Below are 10,378 nucleotides of genomic sequence, written 5' to 3' on the forward strand. Positions count from 1 at the left end.
ACAACATGTCTCTACTCTACAACAACCAATGAAAACACACTATTCACTCTCATCACTTGTTACCAGGTAGACACCAAACCAAAACTACAGCAGTTTAACATGTTTAACTGAAATAAGTCTTTAACAGATAAACAGATGAGATCACAAGATCTACTATCAGAGTCAACAGATCTAACACCACCAGATCATGCAGAGATCACTGGAGTGGAAGGTGCCCAAAGTTCACAAAGGTCATCCAACATTATTTTAAAACATCATATTATATAAATACATACCCGTTATAGCATGCATGTGTATTAAACTATGATAAACCCAACCTGAGATTGAGGGAGAAAGTAAGTGGGTGAGTATCATGGAAAATTAAAAGAATGAATACAGTGGAAAAATACAGCAAACTCAAGACACAATGATCTATATCTACACAATTGATGATGTCATAAAACCATGTGTGGTCTATCCCTATGGAATTTATGGCATGCATGTGCAAGAACAAACACACACATCATTATGACATCATCAACTTGCGACGGGCATTTCCCCTATTGAGTGAAAGATTATAGCTATTTGTAGAAGAAATAAAATATTTAAGGTGTTTTTAATTTTACATTGTAGTTAGGAAGGAATATAGCTTACTCCTTTCAGGACAAAAGGTGTTTTTTGTTTGGTTTTGACTTCTCTTTAGTGTGAAAGAAGTATGAGCTCAGTTTGTTTCTTTCTCCAGGTTGGCAGGTTAGATAATTGACCCTTTGCTAAACCCCTCCCCAACCCGTCCAATACCACGTTAGAAATGAGTTACTCAGAGAGGAGCGATGGCAATTAAGCTCTGCTTCTCACACATTGGGCCTTTTTCAAAGTGTCTACTTGTCTCTTCTTTCCTCCTCGTGAACTTGTGATACGTCATCAGTCGCTGCCCAAGTACTATTCCAATCCTCAATTCCGCATTTGAGCAAGTAGAGACCAAATACCAGGATGTAGACTTGATCCGCCCGATCCTCCCACTTTACAAAGTCTGCTCTGGACCAGACTTGCACAGACTTTTCACAGCAAATTACCCACAATGCCTTTCAGCATTTCTTCTTCTCTTGCTTCTCTGTCAATAAACTGTTCAACTGCACCATCTACACTACAGTATGTGCAATCTCCCACAACTTGTTTTTACTGTTGGCTTAAATATTGATGCTTAAAATAGGCTGCAGTATTAAATTGATTGTATTTCAATCAATTAATTTTATAATTATATTGACCTAATATAGGCTACACTTTAATGAACAAATGAATTAGATAGATAGATAGATAGATAGATACCTTTATTATCCCAAGGGGGAAATTCACTTGTCCAGTTGTAGCACAGCAGTAAACAGTTATTTACAAAGTTACAGAGAAGTAGGAAAAGATAGATAAGAGTAAAAAACAAGAGCAGTACAGTACCAAAAAAGAGAAGGTGCATCAATAGAGGGGGCGAATTAAATATAAGTATATATACATAAAGTGTCTTACAAAAAAGAGACCAAAGCAGTCAATGCTAGTTAGTGCAACAAGTATCTCACTGTCATTGTTAAACAAGACAAATACTCAGAAACTACCAACACAACCTAATAGTGCAATGTCGAAAAACAGTGCGAAAAAAACAACAACAGAAACAGCTCAGAGCAGAAGAAACTAGGCAGCGTGTCACCGCAATACGCACATGAGCACTCTCCCTGGAAGGTCCTTAGAGGTCAAAGTCAATACAGCAATAGTTCCGTCAGTCTAAGTTAGGAAGGAAGTCCTTTTCAGTCGTCCGTTATGTGTCTCGTTGTACAGCTTAAGGGCAGCCGGTGCAAAATATTTTCCTAATCTCTCGCATCTCCGTCCTGGGTAGGCAAAGCGGTCGTTTCCTCTCTTACTCCAGTAGCTGGTGAAGATGGGGGGCTGGGAGGAGTTCTCCAAGATGGAATCTAGCTTCCTCGCTGTGCGCACCCTGGTTACTTCCTCCACCCCCTGCAGAGAGGACCCAACGACAGAGCCTGCTTTCCTCACCAGTCTGTTTAGGTTAAACGTGTCACCTGCTCTGTTGTTGCCACCCCAGCATGTTATACCAAAAAAATCACACTCGTGTGAACTGAGCGGTGGTGTGTGTGTGTGTGTGTGTGTGTGTGTGTGTGTGTGTGTGTGTGTGTGTGTGTGTGTGTGTGTGTGTGTGTGTGTGTGTGTGTGTGCAACAGCGCCCCTCCCTTAACATGTGTGGTCAGAAAAGGTTACTGCAGGCTACGGACACGGAGACAGACAGACAGACAGACAGACAGACAGACAGACCCACACACACGGCCACGTATAGGAGCGTTGTGACCTCCACTCAAAAGAGGACACTTGCCATGACAGACTGGTAGAACATCTGTAACATCCTGTTGCACACACCAAACGATCTCAGTCTTCTCAGGAGGAACAGCCTGCTTTCCCCTTGCTGTGAATCGCCTGCGCGTTGTCCTTCCAGTCCAGTGAACTATTCAGGTGTACTCAGAGGAATTTGTAGTTATCCACGAGCTCAACCACCTCTCCGTTAATGGTGCTTGGCACTGGGGGGACTCTCTTGGAAGCAGGGACGTGCTGGCCATTGGGAAAAGCGGGACAACTCCCGAACGGCTGGTTCATTCCCAGCCGGTCCAGGCCGGCTAATAGGAAAAAAATACAAATAAAATGTCGGTCTTCGTTCCATTTTGGGGGCTGGGCGGCCAACAAAGTAAATCGTAACTGTCGGGCAGAAACCTCGTATCTCCAAGTTTCAAATTTGTAATTTTTTTCGCAAAGCAAAGCCCTGCTTCATCATACAAGGCCGTCGCACAAAAGTAGTGAAAACAGCCGATCTACAAGCACACAACGCCTCGCACCGCGAGGCGTTGTGTGCTCATTTTTTAAATGATAAACACAAAACAAACAGTTTTGGACATACAAGCCCAGAGAGCAAAATGAATACAGGTCCACTCGCCAAATTTCCAACTCGCCAAATCAACTTGCTAGGACACCTCGCCAATGAGCAGGGTTGTCAACATTGGACTGTCAGTCCAGGAGAATCCAGGAGATTTATTTTTTAGGGGGTGCACAGAACTCCCCAACAGGGGTCTGGTGGTCCTTCCCCCAAAACTTCTTAACAGATATATTTTCCTGTGTTCTGTTGAATTTTGTGCATGTTTGATACTTTTATCAGGCTTGCTTTACTAGCATGGCTACAATTTCAGCCTTAAAATGCCAAATGTAGGCATACAGATTTGATGACTGAAGCAAAGTAAGACATCCTTAATAATGACTTCTCATCTGGGGGTCCTCCCCCAGAAAATATTTAACATAGTAGATGTAATTGCCAATCATCCTGGCAAATCCAGGAGCATTGACAAGCCTGCCCAATGAGTGTGGACAATTTGGCGAGTTGGATTTTTGGCGAGAAGACCGGTTACCAGCAAAATACATTGATTCAATGTTGGATTTTGGTCAGATTGGTTATTTTTGGTTGAGGTTGTAAAAGCTATGTTGATTCAATGTTTAATTACACATACCATTTCAACAATTGAAAACATTTTGTTGAATCAATTTAGTATAAATGGTGACTTTTCAATGTTGAAATGCCCTACATTGAATTGACATGGTTTCAATGTGTGTGGTGCCCCCCCTCCTCCTGATCACCCCACTCCCCTCCCCTCCCTCTTGTGAGATCTCGCGAGACCCACAAGATCTCATGTGACTTGGTTTTTCAAATTTCAAACAGTTGCTGTAGCACCAGTGTGGCTTGTCCTGGCTTGTGTGTGAGAAGAACTGGCAAGTTCTTGACAATATAATTTATTTTGCTGTTCAGATAGCATCACCTGGCTGACATTGTTTGACTAAATGTTTCATTTGTGAATTATTGTGTTGCATCTTAGTCCGGAGTTTGTAGCTTGCCTTATTGGCAAAATAGCATTATATGCTTGCCATTTTGTTAGCCTGTTTTGGGATGAAAAGGTATTTTTATTTGTTTGTCTGTGTATATAAAATAATAGAAATGTACGTAAAGTACAAAAAGTAAAAGTACTCATTGTGCAGAATGTTCATTTCTATGTTTTCAAATTTACTGTATACTAATCCTTTGAAAATAGCAGATCTACAAGCTCACAATGCGCAACATTGTGACACATTGTGAGCTTGTAGATCTGCTGTTTTCAGATTGCTGAAATGTATATAGAATTGACGTGTTTAAAATATGTTTTGTAATAATAATCAAGTAACTAAAGTTTTCAAATGGCATTAACAAAATCTAATTGCTTGAGAGCTTTAATATATAAACATTTAGTTAATACAAATGCAAACATATCAGTCTTGTGATATGAGTTCAAAAGTTATAGCATCCAATTTTCATGTTGTTCCCCTCTAGCCTCTGGAGGAAGCTGCTCTGAGGATGTTTAGTCATTAACCAGCCTAATAATGGTAAGTGAAGCCCTCCCCATTACTGCCTCAGGGTGGACATACTGTATTGTAAATGTTAGAGCATAGTTCATGTTTTTGTTCTCTCATTGTAGGCTTTTTTGGAAGCTACTTGGCAGAGTTGGAGTCTAATGATAGTAAGTAGACTAATATGCTTCTATATGTGTCTCTTATTGTGTCTTCTGTCTGTTTCAATAGGTGGTGGTTGGATTAGGAGACCTTACTCTGATGGAACTGTTAAATGGGTTTAAATGTCAAGTTGAGTGTATAGGCTACAGTAGCTTATTCAGTGTCACTATTTTGCATGGAGCTGTTAATGTTGGCATGATGTAATTTGACAACAATATATTTTAAGTAAAGAATTGTATGTTGTCCCTGTGTCAACAAGAGCCTTTTTATACTCAACAGTTGCTGTGGCTATTGCACAAATTCTAACTTATTTAAGACTTATTATTATATTTTATTTATCTTTCCACCAGGCATGCGCTAGGTACATGGAACAACTTTAATGGTCTTATTTTGTAAATTCTGTCCGTATTTCTCTAGAAATGCCAATAACTCCAGGAATGCCAATAACTCCATACTGTGCAATCAGAACAAGCACAATAGGTATGTATTTCTCTTATTTATCTCAATTATTAGTATTAGTATTATTTTTGCAAAATTCAGCAATTCATGTTTAATAAACAATGATGTATGTCCTTGCTTTTAGACGTCGATGACAGCTACGCACATGGCTCCAGATCAGCTGACTTCAGATCACCTGGCCCAGGTAAAGATGCCTATATTTCCATTCCCCCCTTCTCACATACACTGTGACCAAATGTGCAATGCTGATGCTATACATTTCTTAACCTTTCTGCATTTAACAACTTTAGAGTCTTTGTCATGTTTTTGTATGTAATTTTGTCACCGTGTTGTTTAGGCTTAACATTTAAGTACTTAATGATTTCTAAAAGTTAGGGGTGCAAAAGATATGTGAGTTGTATAGTGTTATTCTAAATTGAAAATGTAATGTAAACCCAATTATTTTTCTTCAAGACATTGCTGCCAACAAAAACACCAGGATTAGCTACTCATGGAGGTGAAGCAAATGTCACACTAACCATTTCTTAGAGGTAATAGAAATGTCATAAAATTCATTAGAATTATACTTAAATACTGTCCTATTGACAGGGCACACTGTACCCTAACCCTCACTAACCATTTTCTATCTAATCTGTTAGATAATTTAAGTCGAAGGGATCAACTCAAGAAAGTATGATCAGGCAAATGTTTTCTACCATGACCAACAGTCAGGCCTGCATCTTCAACTTGTCGGGAAAGGGACCGAAGAGGGCCTTCAAGGACACACTAATGCACAACTGCATGTTGGTGAGTCTGCATCTACAAATACTAGGTTTACTACTTTACAACAGATTTGACAATTTGACAGAAATTGCAAGTGTGGTTGCCGTGATGCAAGGCACACTTTCAAATGAATTCCGTCTTGCCTTTTGAATTTTCCCCCTTCAATTCAAAAATCTAATACACTAAATAGGACACACTGGACATTTTATGTCACTTTGGAATGGAACATGCCCACTGCTGCTTTATAACCTGTGTGTGTGTGTGTGTGTGTGTGTGTGTGTGTGTGTGTGTGTGTGTGTGTGTGTGTGTGTGTGTGTGTGTGTGTGTGTGTGTGTGTGTGTGTGTGTGTGTTTTTTCTTCTTTTTCCCCAGCGTCTGTTTGTAAATTTGAATGCAAGTTGACTGAACTGCAATACCAGGATGCACTGCAGAAGTAGCTGTGTTACAGAGAGGAATGGCGGGGTACAAGGCAAGAAAGGCCAAAGGGCTAAAAGGACAAAGGTTTGGAGTTTGAGGCCAGCGGTTTCATGGGAGTTGGATCATTTGAAAACTGTGAGTTTCGGTCATGTAACATGTTGAAGGCAGGAAACCTTTAAAAGTATATTGTTGTCTGCTAAAATGTGAAACCTTGAATAAACGACCAAATGAATAATTTGTCTGTTTGTTTTGTTCATAGAGCATGCAGTAAAGCAGTTGTTCTCAACCTTGGTTTCTTAAAAAGATTATGTTGCAAATAGCCGATCTGCAAGCTCCCATCATATTTGAATATTCCCCTTTAATCGCATGATTATAATCAAGTTTGGGGTCCCCAAAAGTGTTCCTATAAAGTGGGGTCTTTGTATAAAAAGGTTGAGAGCCACTGCAGTAAGCATTTTTACAGTAATGAACCATTTCAGCATTTTCCAACCTTCCTCTGTTTTTAATATGCCTAATTTAAGCCACAAATAATCACTTGACTCTATTTGGTGTTAAAGTTCTGCAGAGGTAAACTTGGTCATCCATCAGTGACATCACTACCATTCAGACATATGGCATGATGTCACATTAAAGTGATTATTTTGGCATTATTTGAGGCATATTAAAGGAGGAGTTCACAAAATGACCTTTCTTTTTCATTGATGACTCATGTCATGGAGACTTGAGTTCAATAATATTTTTGGGGTTTTTGTAACAGTCCTAGAACAAAAAGAATGTAGTAAATTTACCCCCATTGATTCTGGATGGGGACCCAAATGCATTTGGGTCCCCATCCAGAATCAAAGGGGGTATATTTATTGTAATCAAATTATTGTCTGAGGAATGCGACAAAAACCCAAAGATATTATTGAACTCAAGTCTCCATGGCATGAGTAAACAATAGAAAGAAAGTCATTTTGGGGGTGAACTACTCCTTTAAGAGGAAGGTTGAAAAAAAGTGCTGAAATGGCCCTTTAATAACATTGTTTCAATGTATAATGCAATGCTGAATCAATGTTGATGCAATTCAACATTATTTCAATGTTGATCATATTGTTGAATCAACAATGATTCATTGTCTAGATTAATTGAAATTTCAACATTTTCTCCATGTTGATCATAACGAGCAACAGGTTCTCTTTTCAATGCGGGACATCAATGTTGGTTCAATCTTGAGCCTGACCAAAAACACAACGTTGATTCAATTAGGTTTTGCTATCTGGGAGGTTTGCACCCGACAACGACGAAATATAACTCATGTAATTGGCCCACTGGCTTGTCACTTGTCATGATCTGAAATGGCAAATCTTTGAGTAGCAGCAGCGCGCGCAATGAGGGCCTCTCCAACTCTTTTTCCCGGGCTGAATCAGGGGCCCAGCATGTCCCTGCTTGGAAGTACGGAAGTCCACCACCATCTCCTTGGTCTTGCTTGAGTTGAGCCTGAGATGGTTAGCCTCGCTCCACTGCACAAAGTCCCTAACCACACCATCGTGCTCAGCTGTGTTGTCACCCGAGATCTTGCTGACCACCACGGTATCATCTGAGAACTTCTGCAGATGACAGGTCTTGGAATTGAAGCGGAAGTCCGATGTATAGAGAGTGAACAGGAAGGGTGAGAGCAAAGTTCCTTGAGGGGCCCCCGTGTTGCTCACCAGCACATCAGACCGACAGTTCTGCAGTCTCACAAACAGTGGTCTTTCTGAAAGGTAGTCTGTGATCCATGCCACAAAGCCCTTGTCCACCTCCATCAGCGTAAGCTTCTCCGCAAGCAGAGCCGGTTGGATAGTGTTGAAAGCACTGGAGAAGTCAAAAAACATAATTCTGACCGTGCTGCCCAGATCTTCCAGGAATTGGCAAGGCTGCTTTAGTATTTCATATTTCATTTTATTTTTAAACCCTGAAAAGTCATTTATTGAAGAGTAGCTTAGACGTTATATCTGATAGCTGGGGAGAATCTGGTAAAGTTTGTGCACTTGGTACAAAGTTTTAGATTTTTGGTATGGTGTTAGGTATGGGTATAAGGTTTTCAAAAACCATCGCAAACAAATTGGGCTCGCCCCCTAGTGGTCTGTTTGCAATGAATAAAATATTCGATACATCAGTATATGGTTCAAACCCCAAATAATTGATGAAAGAGTTTTTTCAATGGATTCTGTTACTATTGGGTATGATAAACAACATACTAAAAGTTTATGAAAAAATAACTACCGGAAAGCCATAATTTTCAAGATGGCGTCCACGATGGCTGCCGGGAGCTGAAAATGCCTATAAACTGGGTTTTAATGTGTAAAAATTCATAATAAATCTGCACTTGGTGAAGAGTTTTAGATTTTTGGTATGGTGTTAGGTATGGGTATAAGGTTTTCAAAAACCATCGCAAACAAGTTGGGCTCGCCCCCTAGTGGTCTGTTTGCAATGAATACAATAGTAGATCTGTCAGTATATGGTTGAAACCCCAAATAATTGATAAAAGAGATTTTTCAATGGATTCTGTTACTATTGGGTATGATAAACAACATACTAAAAGTTTATGAAAAAATAACTACCGGAAAGCCACCATTTTCAAGATGGCGTCCACGATGGCTGCCGGGAGCTAAAATGTCTATTTAATGTGTAAGAATTCATATAAAATATGCACTTGGTGACGAGTTTTTGAATTTTGGCATGGTGTTAGGTATGGGTATAAGGTTTTCAAAAACGACCGCAAATAAGTTGGGCTCGCCCCCTAGTGGTCTGTTTGCAATGAATCAAATATTAGATAGGTCAGTATATTGTAGACCACTAGGGGGTGAGCCCAACTTGTTTGCGATAGTTTTTGAAAACCTTATACCCATACCTAACACCATGTCAAAATGTAAAAGCTAGTTACCAAGTGCATATTTTATATTAATTTTTACACATTAAATAGGCATTTTTAGCTCCTGGCAGCCATTGTGGACGCCATCTTGAAAATTATGGCTTTCCGGTAGTTATTTTTTCATAAACTTTTAGTATGTTGTTTATCATACCCAATAGTAACAGAATCCATTGAAAAATCTCTTTTATCAATTATTTGGGGTTTCAACTTCAACCATACTGACAGATCTACTATTGAATTCATTGCAAACAGACCACTAGGGGGTGAGCCCAACTTGTTTGCGATGGTTTTTGAAAACGGAGGGTTACACTGTAACCCAGGTTCTCTGAGTGGAGAGACTGACTCTCCACTACATATTTTCAATATGTATGGGAAGCTGACCCACGGGCAGCAGACATGGAATATCTCTTTAAGACACATCACCTGTGGTGGCCCTGCCCTGATTAGCAATCAGTGGGGTATTTAAGCCCCACCCGAGCAGGGCCACCTTGATTAAACTTTTGATTGGAACGAATTTCGGAGCGGCTCTTGCATGGAGAGTCAGTCTATCCACTCAGAGAACCTGGGTTACAGTGTAACCCTCTGTTCTCTTTCGTGTTCGAGACTGACTCTCCACTACATATTTTCAATATGTATGGGAAAACGCTGTAAGACACACCGCGAGGAAACAAGCAGACCAGCTGCTCCTGCGGCAGCCCGAGGTAGTTTAACCTCAAAAAGTATCAGAGCCTATACGTGGCTAGCCAGAGCTCACTAACATGCTCCAAAAAATATTACTATTCGCTCCAAGTATGTACATACTTATGGCCTAGGCGCAAGACGCTACCTAGGCCCAGCTAGCCCCACAAGAGGCTAAGGCCAGTCAATTAAATTTGTGGCCTAGGCGCAAGACGCAACCTAGGCCCAGCTGACCCCACCAGACGCTAAGGCCAGTTAATAACTTGTGGCCTAAGCTCAAGATGCTACCTAGGCCCAGCCAGTCGAACTAATAGACACCCACCATGGCATAGCATGCCAGACCGGCTCCCTGGAGGGAGTTGATCCAGCCACGTTCAGTTGGTAGAACCGGGTGAATGTCGATGGAGTCGACTCTGGCGCTTCTGTGCAGATCCCTGACAGAGATGCACCATTCCAAGAGCCCAGGAGGCTGCCGACCCATGTGTGGAGTGTGCTCACACTCCAGGCGGCACTGGTGGATTACCTCTGTGATCCAGTGGGACCAGTCCAGCCTTCGACAGTGGTCTACCCCAGCACTCCTGCTTAACTAAATGAAGAGCTGGTTCGT

Source organism: Nannobrachium achirus (genome assembly GCF_963921795.1).
Source record: "Nannobrachium achirus genome assembly, chromosome: 12".
Classification (NCBI taxonomy): Eukaryota; Metazoa; Chordata; class Actinopteri; order Myctophiformes; family Myctophidae; genus Nannobrachium; species Nannobrachium achirus.